This window comes from Pogonomyrmex barbatus, unplaced genomic scaffold (genome assembly GCF_055798465.1).
Source record: "Pogonomyrmex barbatus isolate J1 unplaced genomic scaffold, ASM5579846v1 scaffold69, whole genome shotgun sequence".
Lineage (NCBI taxonomy): Eukaryota > Metazoa > Arthropoda > Insecta > Hymenoptera > Formicidae > Pogonomyrmex > Pogonomyrmex barbatus.
The window spans coordinates 1-10,033 of record NW_028297170.1 but is presented as its reverse complement, the minus strand read 5'-3'; the positions used below and the strand labels follow the sequence as shown (position 1 = coordinate 10,033).

At 28.5% G+C, this 10,033-nt stretch overlaps 1 pseudogene; it reads right to left on the bottom strand.

Annotated features, from left to right (window-relative positions):
- Window positions 1–4,764: 4,764 nt before the first annotated feature.
- On the bottom strand, window positions 4,765–9,929 carry LOC148934998 (nuclear RNA export factor 1-like; annotated as a pseudogene).
- Between the last annotated feature and the right edge of the window lie 104 nt (window positions 9,930–10,033).

Sequence of the window (10,033 nt, the reverse complement as noted above, 5' to 3'; positions counted from 1 at the left end):
AGTTTTTTGTACGGCCCTAATCTCCTATGGCCCTAACGCAGGTAGAAATTCCAGAGTTATGAAACAGATAAGGGGAAAACGGTAAAAAGAATAAGAATAAGCTAAGATAGAAGACAAAAAAATCCAAAAGCGATAGAGAATCGGCGAAAGAATAAAAGGAATGCAGGTACCCCAAGCGTCTGAAAATATCCAGGAATTTATTTAGGTAACCATAAATATGATTTTTTTTTTCATCATTTCTTATCATTAAGAGAGAGAAAAAAATACATACAAGTTGCAAATAATTTTTTATTGTCGTTTCTTATAAAATTATTTAATTTTATATCTTTATTTTAAGAAATGATAAACAATTTGTTATTGTTATCCTTATTATTATGGCAAAGAATGCATTAAGATATATTCATATATGCGTTCGACGCAACAATTAAACGACACAATAAAAAATCTAATAATAATGTTATTAGAAGAATAACTTATCTTATAATATTGTAATATTTAAAATTGTCGATGCATATGGATTAGCAGCTGCGCATTTCTTCAATTCCTAAATTTCTAATAGGGATTTCTAATAGGGATTACTGTAATATATTAGAATAGAATCATTAATCACATAATATCGGTGGTCCGACAATTTCAAAAAATATAATAAAAACAAAATTTACGACTTCATAGAATTGTGTGCGGCTTATAATTATATGACAAAAAGAAAAACTGATGCATTTCTTCATGTTCGAATATTCGAAGTATTTGTAATATTTTATATTTATAGGATATCGATACTTTTATAGAGCTTGCATAGAATTTGCATAAAAATTTTTACACTTTTCTTGAATTAAAAAATCATCAGACATCATAAGCAGACTTAAAAAAGAAATCTGTGTCGATATTACATTGTCGGTTGATGTTAATTAATCGATATTCTTAAATTGACACATATTCGACAATTACACTTTTCGTCTTATATAATTAACGATATGAAGTATAAAGTTCAAAGGACTCACACTTTGTATAAACATTGAAAAACGAAATTTGACTTCGGTCAAATTGGCTAAAATTGAAACACGTTTTAATTAGGTGGTGCTGATCAAAAGTTTTCTCTGACAAAAAAATCCCCAAATAAATAGTATAAAATATACAATCATTTGAAGTGAGTGTTATTGGAGTTTAATCCAATAAAGCCCGTGCCTAGGCCAGCAAAAATAGTCAAGGAACAACTACTGCAAATAGGGCCGACAACAAGAGACATATATTACCAATAATATATGTATAATACATATTGTTGTCTCATGTTGTATATTGCGGTATTTCACTAATATAGTACAGTTATTATCGTTATTACAATATATTAAATTATTATATAGTAAATTATTATAATATATTTTTAATATATTAATGTATTAAGTAATAATATAATTAAATTATCGTTTATATAACACATTTCATGTTTTATTTAATTTTTATACAACATCTTTTATTCAGCAATTATTACTCGTCAATGATAATTAAATTTTTTAAGACAATAAAGGACTTAAATTTATGATCTAACGAGATAAGTCATAAATATACATAAAATTGATAAATTAATTAAGCTGAGAAATGATATGAAACATTCTTTTATGGATAATGGAAGGCGGATGAAGCAAATTTTGCACACATTCAAAGAAGAGATATCTTGTATTTTTATATAAATATCGATATATTCTTTCGTAAATAATATATCTATACACATGTAAAAATACGCAAATACAAACGTAAACAGATATATAAATACATAAACAACAGATGATATTTAATCTTAATATGATACTCAATAATACAGATATATTTATATATTTATATTATATATCATATAATCATAATTTTGTGTAAAATATATATTCTTATTATTCATTAATTATATTTACATCATATCTTTTCACGAAATAATTTATATCACAAAATAAAATTTGTCTCTGTGACTTGTACATTTTGTATTTATAAAGCGTAACATAAACATTGAGCTTTTTTTCAAATATTTTGCATATAAAAATATAAAGATCAAAATGCATGAATATTATATTCTCTTTTTAAAACCGTTGCATATGAGTATAAATTACTTCACTTTGCTTTTTTCATCATTGAAATAATTGAAATAATTATGATAATATAATCATGACATTATTATGATGTCGCGAGATGTCATTAATAACTAAATGATACGATTTAAATATATGTTGTATTTAACAATATATTCACACCAAAGATGAATTCTGCTAAGCACATGCAGTGTGCTTAATTTAAGAGATGAATGAGATATAAGCATGTTATTCTCACTGACGATATAAACTACGCTTTTATATCGCGGGGTGTAAGCTGTGATATATTTAATCAATTTTTGCATCATTTGTCGAGTACCATAGAGGTTCATTTCGTTTCGTTCTAGCAACGAACCTCTATATTCCTCAACAGAAATCAAGATCTCTCTCTCTCTCTCTCTCTCTCTCTCTCTCTCTCTCTCTCTCTCTCTCTCTCTCTCAATGCAACATGGCATTTAGGACTCGAACTGAAACAAGTTCGTTTCCCAACATGTAGTATCCTTCAACTTCAAAGTCAAAAAATAGGATACAACTTCACAGCATAATATCACAGGACATTATTTTAGTTTTTACAATATTTATAGTTTCTCATTGTTCCATCAATTATGTATGCGTGTGATGTCAATGCGTGTGCAAGTCATTTTAAATGAGATAAAAACTGAATGTATTATACATATTGTACATCTTGATGTACAAGGCTAATATATATTGTAAAATAAAAAAATAATAATAATGGTAATATGAATATTGCAATGTCAAATAATTTATACTCATATAATATAATATAAGCAAGCCCTGCTTCACCTGCTATCTACAATTTACATAAATCTATTCACCTTTAATTGTACATGTGTGCATGTTAAATAACATAATTCTGAGAAACTGTTTGATTACTATTTACAATACTAATGTAAAAATTATTTTTTTTTAATTGTTTGACATAGTAAAACATACTCAAAACTATTATAAATTTAAATATGTATGGTAAAATTTGTTTTTGTCTCTTGATTTTTGTCACGCGATAAAATCCATTCAAGATCGATTTACTCCACTTTCGGATAAATTTATCTAGAAGATAAAACTGCGAATAAGAAAAAGAGAACGCGAAAAAGTAAGAGTAAGCGAAATCGTTTATCGTTTATCGAAAGGTGAAGCAATCCATCCTACAGAATATAAATCTTTACCCCTTTATCCCTTACATCAATATAAATTTGAAATATATAAAAAAAAGTATTGTATTTTTTTAATTTATTTGACGCGCGTTTATAATATAAATATTTACTTCTTATGTCTATTATATAATGACGTTATAAATACGTACAGAGTAATATAAATTGCACTCTTAAAGGTACGACTAGCAATCATCTTCTTAGAAAGAAAGATAGAGATACTTTAGTTTTTGTAACATAACTAGAATCCTTTACTTTATATCATATAAAAAATAATTCCCTTCTATAAAATTCATTACGTTATTTCTTTTTCACTTTTTCACTGTTTTAAAAGTATCGATATCTTTCTTATTTATGCCTCACTCGTAAATACTTTTTAAGGAAATCTGAAGTTTTCTGTAATATTTAATGCCGCATTGCGTATGAAAAATATGAAAAATTAACAAAGTCAGCAAGATGCTATGGAATATAACATTTCTATTCTTTCATATCTTTCGAGTCGATTAAATTGATAAAGATTTTAGAAATTATGATGTTTGTAGTAGACGATTTTGAACCCATGATTGAAAAAATGTGATTTATGATAAATATCTATCTATTATAAAAATAATTTTTATAACAAATGTAACTGTCATACCAAAACATATTTTTTGTCGATATGTTGCTACTATAAATCTAAATTAGTATCTTAATTTTAATGCAAAATTAATTTCTCTTTCTCTATAGACAGATAGGAAGAAATTTTTTCGTTATTTCATATTATGCAAAATCTGAAGATTAGAGAGACATAACAAAGAGATGTTTCTTATATATGCGGCATATTGTTCTGTTCTATTCCAGTATTAATCAGTAATGCGACTTATTTTATCGTTAACGTGCACTTATAATCTTTGTTTCAATTTACATACATTGCATGTCTATCGATATAAAAGCAATAACAAAAACAAAGAATAAAACGACCAACAAAAATAATAAAAATAACTAATAATAACTAATAATTTTTGATAATTCAGTACGTTTCTCAAGTACATTTCTCAAGAGTTCATCATATTTGACTTGATATTTATATACATGATTGATACTCCCAAAAATTCATTCATATTCTATTCTTACAATGTTAATATGTATATACATTTAAATAAAATATTAAACTCTTTTTCTACCATTTTGTAAATTATCTTGTGATTTCAAAAGGAAACAGACAATATGGCATACAAATAATCAATTAAACAACAACTTTTAACTTATAATGTACCATTAAATATCGTAATGTATAATATTGAAAGTTGTTCAAAAATCAAACAAATCAATATAGAAAAAAGACAAAACTCGATATTCTCGAGACATACCGAGATTGTAAATGATTTTTAACAGCTTTCTTAAGAACATAAAATGCGCATAATTGTTATTTTATTTTACTTAAACAAGGATCACAGGTATTTATCTCACTTTCGGAAATATATCTAATAATATTATATATATATATATATATATATATATATATATATATATATGTCTATAATAAATATTTTTGTTAAAGAACCTAAATATATCAATATGTATTAATATATTTCCTTCCTTTTTCCAATACTTTTCTCTCCTTGTAAAAATTAATAGAAATATATTTTGTTGCTATACAAAGCGATACAAAATTGATGGGAAACAAAACCTAAGTAATACTTTTTGTTCAGATTCTAATGCCAAAAGGTAAATCCTTATGCAAAAAAAAAGAAAAGAAGATTAAATATAAACGGAATAATTTGAAATGGAGTTGAGACTCTACAAGAAATTGAGACTCTACAAGAAATTTGTTCTCTCCTCTTTGACTAGCTATTATCACAGTGATGGGTATTATATACTCACACATGCATCTACTTCGTAAACGCTTCTAGTGGTATCTGCCCACATTTACAAAATTCTTGAAAAGCGGAGAGTGCGTTCTCGTAGTTCCATCCCGTTTCTCGTAAACATTTCAAGCTCCATTCCAGATTCATAGTCGTTTGCTGACTTAAAGTTATTGTCATCTGCTGTTTTATCTCCCCGCTGGGTTCCATTGTCATCGCCACTTCTGCGACTTCTGCGACTTCTGCGACTTCTACGACTTCCATCGCCGGCGTTTGCTGAGTTTGCTGATCATTTAACGATAACTGATTCAATTGCTGACGTAGTTGCTTCAGTTGTGCCTCGGGCGGTTGACTGATATGCAACTGCTCATTCCGAATACAGTATCCGTCACCTTCCGGAACGATCATGAATGTCCGATTGAAGTGGCGAATGGGTTCCTTGTTGTCCTTGTTGTTGTTAAGTAACTCTTGGAAGTAACCCGTAGTGTGATGAACATCATTGCTCGCTGCAAATAGATAAGAAATAAATTATTTACTAAATAAGTAATTATATCGTCCTCTTTTATACCGTACCATGACGTAACCATGACAGTATATGATGATACTATATCATCCGTAACAATAAAAATTAGTACCACTTACTGTAACAAGAGAGATGTCCATAGTAAAAGTATTTAGCAAATGCCTTGTTCGTGGCATTTCTGATAATAGAGAAACTACGGGTAATCTACCCTGTTTCAATAACTTGTGTCTTTTGTTCGTGTCATTTATTTTCAATAAATTCCGATTTCCCATAAAATATTCATTTAATCTGCAACAAAAATAATTATATTAAATAATATAAAATAAAATAAATCAAAACTCAATATATAACTCACAAATATTACCGAGACAAATGTAGAAATGTACAAATATTCGTCAGAAAGAAAACAAAGAGCGTAGCAATATATAGTACATAACACTTACTTGTAAGAATCGGTTATAGTCATGCTAAAGCTAGCGTCTTTGTCATATGCATTAAGTAAGGCTTGGCGATTCTCACTATCGAATACCGTGAAATAATGTTGCAAAAAAACACCCGCAATCTCTCGCGCTGTGACATCGGTAACGAACATTCTCTGTGATGGAGGAACTTTAGTTTCATCTACATCGAAGACGATCGGTCGTGGCAATTCAACACCATCCTACAGAACACGATAAAAGCTTGTGTCACACGAAAAGATGGACTAGATGAATTTTAATACACGCGTATCTAACAATGTATATGATACTCACTAAATGCATTAGTTTTGGGAACCGCTTCCGGATATCGCTATAAATGAAAAAAAAAAAAAAGGAACAACTGATTTTTGTTAACTGATAAAAATATAAAATGCAAATCATTTATCCGAAATACTTAAAGAAAATTGCACGCGATAGTATTTGATAAAATTAAAAACAAAAGTGAAAAGATATGCGCATTTGTAATTTAACGGCATATTTTTAACGGCAAGCCCAAATTAAACTACTAAAAAATTAATTATTTAAAGACGTTTAGCTAAGAGAATTATATAAAATACATAAAAATAAAAAAATAAAATGTAACATATCATCGTATTACTCTTATCTTCTGTTTCTCTATTTTAGGTAAAAGAAAAAGAAAAAAAAAAAAAAAAAAAAAAAAGATTACATTCGAACGTTACGTTACCTAACGTAATCACTTTGCTGAGATTTATATTTGTTGCACACAGGATTTCCACTTAACTTCAATTCGCTGAGTTCCAGATTCTTGATGGAATCAAGCTGCTGAATGTCTCTGATCTACAGTAAATTAAGTAAATTAGTAAAATTTGAGTCGTCAAAAGGGAAATGAACATAACGCAGCACATATTTCTATATTCATTCTGTGTATACTCACTTTGTTTCTACCAATGTAAAAAATCTTCAGTTTTAAGAATTTATCACTTAAAACGCTGAGCCCTTCGATATTCTGTAATTTGTTGTCTTCCAAATTTAAGGCTTCCAAATTCGGAATATATTCGGCTACAATATTCAACACAGTCATCAATATGTCAGGATGAAACAATGCACAAAGGTAATCAGAGACAAGATCTGGATCTAGATGGAACTTGGACAAATCTAAAGCATTTGTCTCTCGAACGTATCTCTTTTCCATTGCTTGCTTTAATCGTTCCTTCAACTTGTCGTCAATCTCACATACTGGAAATCCTTTACGTTGCCCTAGTCTTACTTGCAATTTAAACCCATCAATCATTGTAATCTTGCGGTCACAATTTACCAATGCATTTGCCGTCTTATAATCGTCTACGTAGAAACTAACTTCCTTTCCCATCACCTTATACATTATAGGAACAAATATTTGAGGCGCCATAAAATTCAATAAGGCTCTTATTACATTGTCTTTCTCATATTTATAACCATATGGTATGATAATTCTATAATAATTGGAGTTTATCACAGGAAGAGGACGCGACAGAGAATCTGATTGACCTCTTTTTAAATTCTTATTCTTGTTCGGCATAGAGTGGTTTCTTCTCTGAGACGTGATTTGCCAAGCTCTGTCTCCTTGATCTTTATTTCTTGGACCAATTATGACTCGTCTTGTATCTTTGTTCGAATCAGTCAGAAAAATATTCTTATTAAAATTCACCAGTGACAATTTACGCGACATTTCCCTATTGTTAAATCTTTCATTTTTAAATGATATGCAATGTTTAATGGGACCGATATTAGATCCACCGTTATTCCTTCTGATGTTGTCACGACCTAGAAGAATATAATATAACGACAAAATGGTAAAATTACAAAATATGTATAATAATTATTTCAATAGTACAATATTTCATAATTCTAACACCTTTAATGAATAACGATTCTTCATTACTATCTCTAATTATGCCAAGAATCCATGAATCCGTGTCATATATATTTCTTTAACGTTTATGACGTAAACAAGTGTATAAAATTTTTAGATAAGCTATAATGCATTTTCTTTCTTCTATCCGTTCTTCTATCCGTATAATTCAATACTTTCTAATATTGTTGCATTGTTTGTTGCATATGTTTACGATTGCGAGCGCGATACTCAATACCATGTTTCTTTCTCTTTTACTTTCAATTAGTATTAATTTTATGATTAATTTTATGAAAATTTAATTTTATGTAAATTTTATTACTTATAGTATGCATTATATATATATATATATATATATATATATATATATATATGAAATGTTTTATACGAATCACAGTCGCTTTATTCTATATAGAAGGCGTCCAAAAATTCATAGTTTCAAAGATAGAATATTCCTTTGGAAATCTATAGAATTATTTTGACCAATTACATAACTGTCCACGATTCAGCGATTAGTCGAAGTAATTCACGTGATCCTAGTTTCTCGTTTTTCTTCTACATGATATTTGTTTTTAATTATAAGTAATATTCTTTGTGCTTCAAAATTCTTCCTATCGTACAATCTTATTTGATTGCACAATAATACGAATTCCGACGCACAAACAATATTACTTATTAATCAAAAACAGATATTATGTAGAAAAAGAAATTATATCACTAAACTGATAAAATAATTTTTAAAATTAATAACTTATTCATTAAAGTAAACAAATACATTCATTTATTAGTGAAATAAATTTTTTTTATTTATAAAACGCGTTGCTTTGTTAAACAAATTCTTTATTTAATTTCAAAACATTTTTGGTGTATTAACATCTACAATTCTTGAAATATTGATTTTTCTTGAAACATAAACATATATTTCTTAAAATATAAAATATTAGTTTTTTAAGAAATTCTTTTTATTAAAACAACAATTCTTTATTTTAAATAAAAGAATGTTCCATAATTAAATAGTACAACTTTAAAAAAATAAAGATTTACATACTAAATATGTATTTATTAAATTTAATTTCAAGTGTGTCATTATAAAGAGAATTTATGTTCTGTTTTTATATAATTTCCTTGAATTCGCATAATGTTACAATTTCCAATTACATTACAACCTTCAAATGAAAAGTGTCTTTGCAATTATTTAAATAAGCTATTTTCTTTTTCAAATTAATTAAAAAATATTTTTCTAATTTAAGAAATTTTTTTCAGTGTAAGCATTTTTCTAATTATCTCACCGAGTATCGAGTTAGGAGTTATTCTCGGGAAATATTGCATATGAAAATCCTAAAATTTATATAACACGTTATAGATTTTCGTATACGATATTTATACGATACAGATTTAAGAATCCCAGGCCGGAATATTACATCTATAGTACCAGACCTATCATGTTTAGTATCATTACGCGTATTTCCAAAGTAAAAACGCTTCTTCTTTCGAAGTATTCGCGAATTTAACATTCTTTTTCTCTCGAGTATTTCATTTTCTCGCGATCGCTCAACCGGCTCTAATCGTAAATGAGCTACATCCAACAAACAAACCAATACTGGAAGATAAATCGAATGTGTACTATTGTGTGGTATATCGGAGTGTATACCAAAGAGATATGCTTAATACAAAACGGAAAGCTGAAATCATGCGCTGAAATCATGCATGCGATGTACCGCGGAACTGTGAAAATACTTACGGAAATAACTCTTGTTCTCGTTTCCTCGGATGTTTTGGTCACCCCACATTTTTGACTTGTTGAATTTCCTCGACATCTTTTTCGAAAATAATACAAATAACACAAATCTGAAATAAACTAAAATCTGCCGATACCAAATCAACTAGCGCAATTATATTCCGCTTAATCTCACTTTCTATAGGCGATTTTTCAAACTCGACTTCTCAGACACGAACGACGCTTACTACTCCGTGAATTTCATCGGAATAACTCGCGTGATCGCTAAACGGCACGCTCAAGCCGACGCTTCGCTTTGTACGCATGCGCAGAGATGTCCCATCCTCCTGATGATTCGTTGCACCAGTTGTATG